Genomic DNA, 12,792 nt, shown 5'->3' on the forward strand with positions numbered 1-12,792 from the left:
AGTGTTTGAAAACAAGTCAGCGCCCTCGTTGGTAGTTCTAACCAGCTCTGAAAATGATTCTCCGGCATTAACCAAAAGTTTGTTCTCCAGATGAAGACTTGTTTACCACCTCTTTGTAATATATTTGCGATAAGTACCCGACGTGTTTCTTTATGACATGTTTTACTGTCGTGACGGCTCACCCTGACGTTATCTTACATAATTCCTGTGACATTTTCCTTTAGGTGGACTTTGTATATTCGTTCTCCCTGTGAGAAAACAGATATCGGATCAAGAACGAAGTCATTTCTTTTGAGAGTATTTCTAATGCCCATTCGCTTACAGGGGCTTTATATTTAACAACTGACTTTGAAATATAAACAACGATAATGGGATCGTAGATTAACTTAATAGTATTGCAGTCTTTTGTATTTGTTATCTTCCCGGCATGAAACTGTTTCATTGCTTATTCAGTAAAAGTGATCATTAATAGATGCGTCTATATAAATAACCTTCTCATTACTTGGCCTTACGTTATCAGGTAGGGATGCAATCATGCCAACTGCTTCGTTGATAGAGAATAAAGAGAATAAGGAATGTTTAACTATTTATTTTTCTGTGCATTTCTTGGAACCTTTATTCATATATATGTTTAGTTATATAAATACAGGTTCCATATCTGAATCTTTGAAAAATTCTAAGCTAGATAGATGTTCGTTTAAAATTCACACTCAGATAACGGTCATTCTTGTTTATTTTTCAGTTTGAAAATCACTCTTTCTTTATATTACACCTTCAAGAGTTGCGTGAATCCGCTTTCTGTTGAATGACCTCCATGATATATTCACTTCTAGAATCTTCTCTTCCTCAGTATTCTATAAATCTAATGCAACAGGTGACGCAGAAGCCACACCTGACGACCCATTGTGGAATCGAGGTGCGTCCGCCCGCGGCGCTCCATATTTAACGAAAACCTTTACGAAGCGATTCGTGACGATCGTGTAGAAGGCTGAAAGGATTATTTTCATTTAAGCTACGTATTGGAGTTTCCTAATACCTCACGAAGGTCCGTAATCTCACATAATACATTAACCAGAGAAATTATTCCCAGCTGAGCCTCATTTTCAGAAAATACTTTAATCCCGGAACCAAGTCCCTAGTCCAGCGTTACTTTTATAAAGTACTTTAACCGAAGAACGAAGTCTGCATTTTGTGGGCTTACAGGGCACTGATTCTAAGAATTTTTTTTTTTAATGAAGAATAATATTTTAAACCAAAATTTCTGAACCATGAGATGAGAGAAAATCATTAGGTAAATGGGGAAAATGCTGATAGCCAAAGGATGGTGTCAATGTTTCTTATAACTACAAAAAGTGCGTCAAACGAGGCCCACTTGAGACATTACCTAGTTCAAGAGTGAAAGGTCTCACAGAAATATCCAAAACTAATTACATTTCTTTTCTCATTTCGATGACGGTAAACAGGAGTCTGAAATATGTTAATTGGAACTTTAAAATTGCAAAGTTCGTGATACAATGATCGACGCCTTTTCTGATATTTTTGGCAGAAAAAAAAATATTGAGAACAAAACATTTAAATAAAAAAATGGAATTTTATAGCAGAAATATCGGACAGAAAACGAATTTAGTTAAGTATCCTCTGAAAAGTTGCCGTTCAGCAAATGCTCGGTTTAGTATTATTGCTCCCAGCGCTTAGAACTTTGCTGGAATGTAAACATCAGAGGGCAACCACAAACAATTCAAGACCCAAAGGGTAAATAGAGAGGGAATATAAGTGGAAAACTTTTGCAAGAGCCTAAGACTTGAAAACACGAATAAAAACAAGAAAATAAAAGAAACTGAATTGGTCTAAAATCTTTGGTGTAAAATTGCTAATAAGGTGTTTTTATGTAGTTGGTAACGTTAAAAGAATATACACACACAAACACACACTATGTATTTAAATGTATATATATAATATTATATATATATATATATATATATATATATGTATATATATATATATATATATATATATATATATATATATATATATATATATATATATATATATATAATAGTGTGTTTTTGTGTCTGTATATTCTTTTAACGTTACTAACTGCACTGAAACACCTTATCGGCAGTTTTACACCAAAGATTTTCGAACAATTCAGTTTCTTTTATTTTCTTGTTTTACTCTTGTTTTCAAGTCTTGGGCTGTTGCAAAAGTTTTCCACTTATACTCGTATTCCCTCTCTATTTACCCTTTGGGTCTTGAATTGTTTGTGGTTGCCCTCTGACGTTTCCATTCCAGCAAAGTTCCTCTTTGGAGGAGTGGTAGAGCTTTCGACTGGCACGCTGTTGGCCCAGCGTTCGACTCTTCGAGCCGCCAAAGAAGAATTAGAGGAATTTATTTCTGGTGATAGAAATTCATTTCTCGTCATAATGTGGTTCGGATTCCACAATAAACTGTAGGTCCCGTTGCTAGGTAACCAGTAGCTTCTTAGCCACGTAAAAATAAGTCTAATCCTTCGGGTCAGCCCTAGGAGAGCTGTTAACCAGCTCAGTGGTCTGGTTAAACTAAGATATACTTAACTTATTTCCATTCCAGCAAAGCTCTAGGCGCTGGGAGTAATAAAAACTAAACCGAGCATTTGCTGAACAGCAACTTTGCAGAGGATACTTAACTAAATTCGTTTTCTGTTCAATACTTCTACTATATAATTCCATTTTTTGCTTTAAATGTTTTGTTCTTAGTATTTTTTTCTCTGCCAAAAATATCAGAAAAGGCGTCGATCAATGTATCATGAGCTTTGTAGCTTTAAAGTTCCAATTAACATATTTCAGACTCCTGTTGGCCGTCATCGAAATCAGGAAAGAAATGTAATTAGTTTTGGATATTTCTGCGAGACTTTTCACCCTCGCATTAGGTAATGTCTCAAGTGGGCATCGTTTGACGCACTTTTAGGTAGTTACAAGAAGTATAACTTTGTATATATATATATATATATATATATATATATATATATATATATATATATATATATATATATATATATATATATTATATATATATATATATATATATATATATATATATATATATATATATATATATATATATATATATATGTATATATATATATATATATATATATATATATATATATATATATATATATATATATATATATATATATATATATTTAAACACATATATAATGAAAAACTAACACATACGAATGAAAAAAACTAACTAATTAAGGGCTACAATATTAGTATATTAACTTCTGTAAAATATGTCAAAAGCCGAACAGAAACAAACTCTCCCCTTCGAACCGCCTGAAAATGTTAATTTAGTAAACAAGTTTGTTTCTGCCATAATCAAAGCAGAGAAGGACCAGTGTGTTAATACAGCAGTTATCGCTAATGAAAATCCTATTTGTTTTGAAGCTTTTTCGTCTAAAGGGATGGGAGTGAAAGTTGCTTTGCCTGTCCATAAATATTTGGTATGCAACAATTGTATAGAACTAACTGTATAGAATATATAAAGCAGCAGAATCCAGATTTTGACTTTTCCCCCATGAAATGACAAATATAGGCGAGCTTTGGCACCTCCATAAGAGAAGTACAAGGAAAATAGAAAAAGTCTTCTACATGTACCGAAGGGCGAGTGAATACGAGATCATAAGGAATATTAATGAACAGTAGGGAACACTTTCAATAAACTAAAACCTTCCACAAATATGTCATCTCAGCAGTTGAAGGATTTCAAAGGCACAAGAATTAAGATAAATAATAGGCAATGGGACTGAATTCAACAATAAAGTGATCGTGACATTTAGAGGAATGAAAGGAACAATAAAGGTACAAAGTAAGTGACACTTTATTTTCTGGTTTTAATTTATTTCCATTTACTTTCTTACTGTTACAAAGAAAAAGAAAATTTTTGCTGTATAAGATAAAATAATATTTCAGACATTTCATTGATCGCCAATTTTTCCAAAGAGAAAATTTAGAATGACGATGCTATCGTGCAACTTGGAGCACAAATGTATTCCAAAGCATTCGAGGACGGTAGAAATTGCATGTTACCAAATTCTGATGCCTGTGACACTTAAACTAGTCTGACTAACGTCATTATACGTGACACAAATTATATGCAATTCCAGCAGTTTCGTATAGCTTTAGGTTAAAAATGTGTAGAAATTCAATGGAATTTTTATCAATTTTGTCGTTTTTTATTGCAGCAGACTACGAATCCGCGAAATTCTGAACAATTTTCATCGATTGATATAGAATTTAAGTCGGTTAAGGTCAGGAATGAAATCCTTGAATCGCTGCCTTGCTAAAATAACCTACCGACGTCACTGAAAAATCGATTTAGAAAGAGAATCAGATTCTCATTCATCCCGCTAACAATAGACCAAAATAATAATCAACAGTAAGATAAAAATCTGTAGCCTAAATATCATCAAAACCATTAGCTAAACATTAGAAAGAGATAATCCATTCGTTTTCATCAACCTTAGTTTATTAGGATCTTAGGTCACTTATGGTTATGTTTATGAAGAAAGTAAAAACCTAAAGATACTGGCATATGCATGATACCTTATAGTAGGAATGCTTTAAATCCTAGGAGAGATCAAAACCAGATGATATAAACCACATCTTTTTTTTTTTTTATCCCTTTTTAAAGATGACAGCTCCTTATTCCTTGGCTCAGCCGGAACCTAACGAGCTCTGTATCCCTTGAATTGCCTCGCATTTAAAAACTCCTTGTATAAATAGTTCCCATTTGTATTAACAAGACCTTTATTGTTGGCGAAGGTAAAGGATATTACCCGGAATATAACTCTCTTCAGTTCTCCATTTGTTCCATTTGTATGGGCACTAATTGTCCATTGTATCTTTTTTGTAGTTTTTAAGAATATTATATATATATACATATATATATATATGTATTTATATAATATATATATCTTATATATATATTTATATATATATCCATATATATATATAGTTTAGAATATATATATATATACATATATATATGTATATATATAATATATATATATATATATATATATATATATATATATATATATATATATATATATATATATATATATATAGAGAGAGAGAGAGAGAGAGAGAGAGAGAGAGAGAGAGAGAGAGAGAGAGAGAGAGAGAGAGAGAAAGAAAAGGAAAATGAAACCTGAATTAAAGGGTATAGTTACTATTTGTAAGTTTATTGGGCTATCCGGTTAATTGTCCGGGGAAGTTTTATGAAAATCTATCTCTCTTTTCAAAGTAATATTGACATTTGATGTTTATCATTATGATGGTGTTATCAGTTTATGAAAAAGGAGATTAGTTTTTGGTTGCAAACAGAATCTAGAATTAGTAGTTCTGTTGAGCGAGGCTTTGTTTATCAGAAGATTTATATGCTTTATTGAAAGAGAGTGAAAATTCTGTAAAGACTGTGATGATATAAAACTAACGGAACCGGAAAATGCGTGGTGATTAATGTGCAATTTAGAAAATATGAAAATAAGGGAAAACTTCTGGAAACGTAGAAATGTAGGAGCTTTGCACAGGAATTTTTATGTACTAATTCCTTCATATTTTTATATAACCTCTTCCTTTTGATTATAGTAGACTAATATTATTAGAAGCAAAGCGTTTTACCAGACTACTGGATTACTAGTTTTAACTATCATAGACGTAGCCGAGTTATGATTATTAAAAACATTCCAGGGGTTTATTTTACTAAACGGATGGCAGATTCCTGTTTTCATATGTGCAAATTTCTATTTATGCAGCATCAGTTCCAAACGTGATGCTCAATTGCATAATAGTTAAAGTACTCAAGACATGTTATGCCGAAACTAAATATGTACCGTTTTCATTTTCCGAACGGGATTAAGTAAAATTCTTATAAATTGACATTTGACTTTACTGATAATATTGTGGTAAGTTCTTCCTAGTGGTGCAAAAAAAAAAAAATTATAAAAAAATAACAGTATGATATGGCTTGATTAGGAGAAAGTAATCTTTCCTAAGGGTTTTTGTTCGCACAAGCTTTGATAGATTATTGTCATCACATATTTCATCACAGCCGCGAGTCTTTTAAATAAATCTTTTTAATCATTTTCTATGAACAAAGTTAAAAGATAAAGATAAAGAACTGAAAGACTAAGTCTTAATGTAAAACCTTTGTAGGAACTAATGTTCCCTTTTTCTTCAAATAAAATGCAGACTAATGCAGATTTTTTTTTTTATAATTATATACATTGTGCAAAAATATACTTCGACATGATACAAAACGTAACTTAGAGTCATAAATATCAGGCCTCAAATGTCGTTTAATATCCAATTCACTATTTCTCGGGAGTAACTTACAGCAAAATGGAATTACAATTCAAAGTGTTTCGCCATAAGAGGGATTCGATCTGTCGTCTGATTTGGCAAACAACGACGTGGGGAAGTACATGGCAGTTATAATACCCACTGGGTAAGTTATCCCCCAAGAAATACTGAAAAGGACATTAAATGACATTTGTGGCATAATATTTGTGAATATAAAAGAGATGTCCTGGTGTATGTAACAAAAAGTAATACCTTACAGTATTCCTTATCGTTCCCTCCACAACTTACATAAAAATAAAAATTAATTATTGCCCTCTTTGCTTCCATTCATTGGCAGTTAAATCTCGTTCCCTTACAACCTTTTGAGGCCTTTCGGCAACCCCCCGGAGACAACGCCTAACGACCTGGCTTCTTTTTTTCCGTGGCCCAGATGCCTTTACATTCTAACTGGAGTCAAGTCACGCTACACGTGGAAACTGGGAGAGGGATTAAGTTTCTTAAGTTGATTATGAAGTAACTGAGGCGAAGATCCCCGTAGACGCTGTTGAAAACTTAGCGCAGGTTTCTTTTTTAAAAAATGGACTACCGGGGAGGGTTCATTATTATTGCATATCAACGCATAATATTTCCGTCTGAGGGAAATACCTTCACAAATAAAAGGGGTTAGGAGAAGTGCTGACTTATCATTTAAGATGTTTTCTACAGAAATATCATTGCTAATAATGATTACGGTGACAGTGGAGGAATTACTAATGGCCAGCCAGTGGTGTATTCATTATACACACACACACACACACACACATATATATATATATATATATATATATATATATATATATATATATATATATATATATGTATATATGTATATGTATATACATAATATATATACTGTATACACACGCACACACACACACACACACACACATATATATATATATATATATATATATATATATATATATATATATATATATATATATATATAATAAACCATAATATGAAGTTAAACATATACCATATGAAAATTTCACAACTGATATGTCATCATAATTTTTACCGTTGTATACAATTTTTTTATTCTTCATTTTATAAAAGTACTACAGTTAATTTTTCTGCGAGAAATTCCATTTTCTAATGTGCCACATGGATTACTTACACCGAAAACTGGTGTTCTTAAACAATTCTTCAATTAACTAATGAAACCTTTACAGCTCATGATGTAACCTGTAGTAGATTAACGTCGTGTTATATATCATGCATTGTACGACCATCCTATGATTATGTATTTCCATAAAAATTCGTGTCGAGAACTAAAAGCATGACTCTGTGCCGTATCTGTATAATTAAACAGACGTAAAACACACGGACATATCCCGAAAATTCATAGCTTGCTTATTTTTGTGCATGCTGTGAATTGTATACCGAGAGGTATTGTACCAGGAAACAAAACTCATATCTATCAACAAAATGAATATTCTCTCACCCAAACCTTTTTGATTTACAGGAAACCATGGTGAAATGATTCACAAATTCCATTTAAATGGAACATATGTATATAATATATATATATATATATATATATATATATATATATATATATATATATATATATATATATATATATATGTGTGTGTGTGTGTGTGTGTGTGTGTGTGTGTGTGTGTGTGTATATATATATATATATGTGTGTGTGTGTGTGTGTATGTGTATATATATATATATATATATATATATATATATATATATATATATATATATATATATATATATATATATATATATATATCGGGAGTGACAACATTAAACGTTTCATATGCAGAGGTTTTTCCGCAGATAGGATAATCCAGTTTTTTATATGGATTTTCCAATAAATCTTGGAGGAATAACTTCTTGGTAATTTAAATCGGAGCTGTATATCTGTAACGGTATGAATGACATAAAACAGTCAAAAGCACAGAAAATATATATACACACACAAACTCACAGACTCACACACACAAAAGCACACACAACTTACACACACACACATAAACGCACACACACACACTTACACACACATATATATATATGTGTGCGTGTGTGTGTATAGATAGATATATAGACAGATAGATAAACAGATTATTTGAAAAATTTTTCATCTATAAATATATTGTGTTGTGAATATTTAGCGTTTACTAACTCCATGGAAACCACGAACAAAGTATTGATTATAAATTTGTTAATAAACTATTATGCTTTTTAATTATTAGGAAATAAATGTCTAAACTTCCTGAAAGATTAAAAATAAAAATAGGTGAACAAAATCATATTGATTCATTTCGAATGTGACAGTCAGATTTCTTAATTTGTCCCATGAGAATTATAGAGGGTCCAGGGATTAATGCAAGGTTACGTATGATGATTCAAATGAAATTTTTATTTTTATTTGAATGATAAATGGATTCAGTGCAAGTATGATATATACTATGAATGTGCGAGTCGTTATTGTAGAAGAAAAAAGAAAATCTAAAACAGTAACAATATCGTATGCACCATTTTCGAAAAATCGTGTAGGAGTAAACTCATTGTAAATTCTTTTATTTCCGATAATGTTTTTCCAAAAGCACCAGTTATGAAAATGAGATGAAAGGATACTAAAATTCGAGCAATTTTCATTTAACCAGATTTATATATTACTAGTATTCTGGGTATTCTTGTGGACTTTGTCTTATTCCTCCATAAACATAAAGTTCGTGCCTTGGAAAATACGATAGATTTATTAACACTTCCTCATTATTGTGACAGTATTTATAGGTCTGTATAAGTAGTACTTATATTTCAAGTTGGGAATTTTTTTGAAAATTAAATCTATCATAAGTCAAGCACTTCCAGAGTGGATGACCATAGTAACACCAAAGATAAGAAACTCACCTTTCCACGTATCTAGCAGTCGAGTGATGCAACAATGCAAACTGACTTCTAGGTCTAACATGTTTCATTTTAAGTGAAAAACAAAAAGCATTTATGCTTTTAATAAGTGCTGTTTGATCTCTTTGAGCATGCCTACATATAAAAGAGAGTACTCGGATATTTTTCAGTCATGAACAACGTTTCTGCAAATCATTTTTATTAGTCAATACCATTTATAAATATGTTTCGTTTCATATCAATATTTCAAAAAAAGAAAAGAAGAGTTGCTATTCAAGGAAAACATAACTAGAAAACAGTATTAATTTATTATTAAGAAGTATTCTCTTTACGTCATTAAGTTTATTATTCAGCATACTAAAAAGAAAAGGGAGAATCATAATGTAAGCAAACAAATTTTCCCGGAAGGCAAAATTTACAAGACGAATGAAAGCTATTTAGTCTTCACTGAATTCGTCTTCAGTTGCTTTAAAACAGCTCAGACGAAACAAAGCTATTTAGACTTCACTGAATTCGTCTTCAGTTGCTTGAAACACAGCTCAGACGAATGAAAGCTGTTTAGTCTTCACTGAATTCGTCTTCAGTTGCTTGAAAACACAGCTCAGAAGAATGAAAGCTATTTAGACTTCACTGAATTCGTCTTCAATTGCTTTAAAACACAGCTCAGACGAATGAAAGCTATTTAGACTTCATTGAATTCGTCTTCAATTGCTTGAAAGCACAGCTCAGATTTGCCGTTGTCCAAAGGAAGCCCTGTTTGAACAACTTTCTCAGATACAGACCGAAATAGTATATCAATTATATATTTTTACTCGTATCGAAGGAAACAAAGAACTTCCCTTAGAAAAGCCAGGTGGAATCTACAATGTCAAGATATTGTCTGAAAGACCATTCCTTCCGACCCACTCGAGAGGAAAGATAAAAGACACACGCCACAACAAAGGGCTCGAAGTCTTCCTTGTGTGGATGAAGCAATATTTGAGAAGACTCCATTTCACAGATGGGTTTCTTGTCGCGCCTTCTGCCGTAATTTTGAAGAGAAAGTATTTTTTGTAATCGAGGTCTCTGTCTCAGTGATTATATAGTGGAAAAAGAGTGGGGAGTTATTAAATGAATCAAACCCTTTATAAAACAGTCGTGTTATTATTATTATTATTATTATTATTATTATTATTATTATTATTATTATTATTATTATTATTATTATTATTAAGGAGATGACACAGATTTACCATCTCAACTCTTATTTACTAAGCTTTCCTGTTATTCTAAAGGATACATTATTATTTTGAGAATTTGTTATTGCATTTTCTGGTCTCTGTCTCAGTGATTATATAGTGGAAAAAGAGTAGGGAGTTATTAAATGAATCAAACCCTTTATAAAACAGTCGTATTATTATTGTTGTTATTATTATTATTATTATTATTATTATTATTATTATTATTATTATTATTATTATTATTTAGTAAGATGACACAGATTAATCATTTCAACTCTTATTTACTAAGCTTTCCTGTTATTTTACAGGATACATTATTATTTTGAGAATTTGATGTTGCATTTTCTGGATACTTAGGTAGATGGAGGATCCTGCCTGTTGACCTTTAGAAAGAGTCATTGGAAATGGAAGTGAGTTATGAGTTTAGGAACTTGAAAGTTCAGAGAAGAAGTATCCACTAACTATGATTTGAGATTGGAATCCTAAATTACTTTTACTGGCTGAAAAGGAAATAGGTGGGAGGACGCTTTCAACCTGATGGATTTTCCTGCCTTTTAAATTTCACTTATACACGAATAGTAAAATGAGAAAGAAAAAGAGAAAAATATGGCGTGGGTTATTTTATTAGAAAACATTTCCTGCCTCTTAGATTTCAAGTACGCAAGATATGAATGAGAATACAGAGAGAGAGAGAGAGAGAGAGAGAGAGAGAGAGAGAGAGAGAGAGAAATTGGTTAAGGGGTGGTCGTAATATACTTGTGCCTTGTTGCTCTATACATTGAGATAATTTTCATGTTTTGGAATTTCTCTACGCAAAAATATTGTATGAGAAAACATATATGCTATAGAGAGAGAGAGAGAGAGAGAGAGAGAGAGAGAGAGAGAGAGAGAGAGAGAGAGAGAGAGAGAGAGAGATTCTTATCTCTTAAATATGCAGACCACCAAAAATAAGACCACTTAAAGTATTTAACTTGATTTCACGATAGCATCGTAAAGGGGGAACAGTTATTCTCTAGCTTTCAAATTCTATGATAACAACCTAAAGAAAAAAAATGGCTGCAAATCAAATCTCACTCAGGAAATTACAATGCAAATGTGGACCAACTGGGCTGTCCCATCGACTGTGACATTTCCTCCATGGTTTTCCAGTGCAATTTGAATCTGATGAGAAAAGTTTTATCCATTTTGTAAATGATCTGCTGATATTAAGATTCTATAGGCGGGTTTTAGTTTCTACGTTACATTTTGTCCATTGATAATCTTATGAGCAAAAAACTAATTGTTCTGTTGCCTCTGCGAGACAAATTCATTGCAGCCTAAAATCTAAACGTAGGGAACGTAGAGAGACATTGAAATTGTTTTCCTTCAGCTCTGGGTGAGTTGAGAGACGAAGGATGGCCGCAATAGTAACTGCTATATTTCTTAATCTGGAACCGCCCCCTAGATATGGGCAATCTTATACACACGTACACACACACACACACACACACACACACACACATATATATATATATATATATAGAGAGAGAGAGAGAGTATATATATATATATATATATATATATATATATATATGTGTGTGTGTGTGTGTGTGTGTGTGTGTGTGTGTGTATGTGTCTGTGTTTGCAAGTTTATGTATGTGTCTGTGTTTATAGTTTATGCGTATGCCTATGTTATTCTTTAATACGTTCACCCCTCCCCGCTGAAACCCCGTTAAATAAATAACTTTGATATGGTTTTTAATCAATGGAGATTGTTCTGTAAAGGCTGTTTTATCATCAACATGTAAGTGTAACATAACCTCACATTTCAAAATTTTACAGGAAACCTGTGAGGACTCTGGAAATAAATTCGTTTGAGGTCGTCGACGTGACGGAACTAAACACTGGAAGCAAAGCCAAGGTAAGAAGTACCTTTTTTATTTTATTGTAATGCTAATTACCAGTTACTAAAGTGAAAATAGTACTCTAGATGTATATCAAGGTGATGACACTTTTGGGTAAAACATGACTTATGAAATTAGTCCTATGTCATTTACTCTGTGTTACGAATATTATGTGAAGAAAGGGGAGCTTGGCCACAGACGAAGCGATAGGCTTACCTCTAAAATAAAATAGTGTATAGAATTTAGGCCTAAGGCCAAGCGCTGGGACCTTTGAGGTCAGTCAGCTCTGAAAGGGAAATTGACAGTAAGAAGGCTTGAAAGGTGTAGCAGGAGGAAAACCTCGCAGCTGCACTATGAAATAATTGTTAGAGAGGGTGGACAGTCAGATAGAAGAAAGTCATGGAAGTAATGCTTACGGTGCACCATATG

General features: G+C 32.2%; 1 long non-coding RNA gene across 1 annotated transcript in view; it reads left to right on the plus strand.

Moving 5' to 3' along the window:
• LOC136839633 (uncharacterized) overlaps positions 1 to 12,792 on the plus strand; it is a 228,419-nt gene that overhangs the window by 167,406 nt on the left and 48,221 nt on the right. The window contains exon 6 of the long non-coding RNA XR_010853422.1: positions 12,302 to 12,380. This is a non-coding gene — a long non-coding RNA (uncharacterized lncRNA). The remainder of the gene's footprint in view (positions 1 to 12,301; positions 12,381 to 12,792) is intronic.

Source organism: Macrobrachium rosenbergii, chromosome 6 (genome assembly GCF_040412425.1).
Source record: "Macrobrachium rosenbergii isolate ZJJX-2024 chromosome 6, ASM4041242v1, whole genome shotgun sequence".
Taxonomy (NCBI): Eukaryota; Metazoa; Arthropoda; class Malacostraca; order Decapoda; family Palaemonidae; genus Macrobrachium; species Macrobrachium rosenbergii.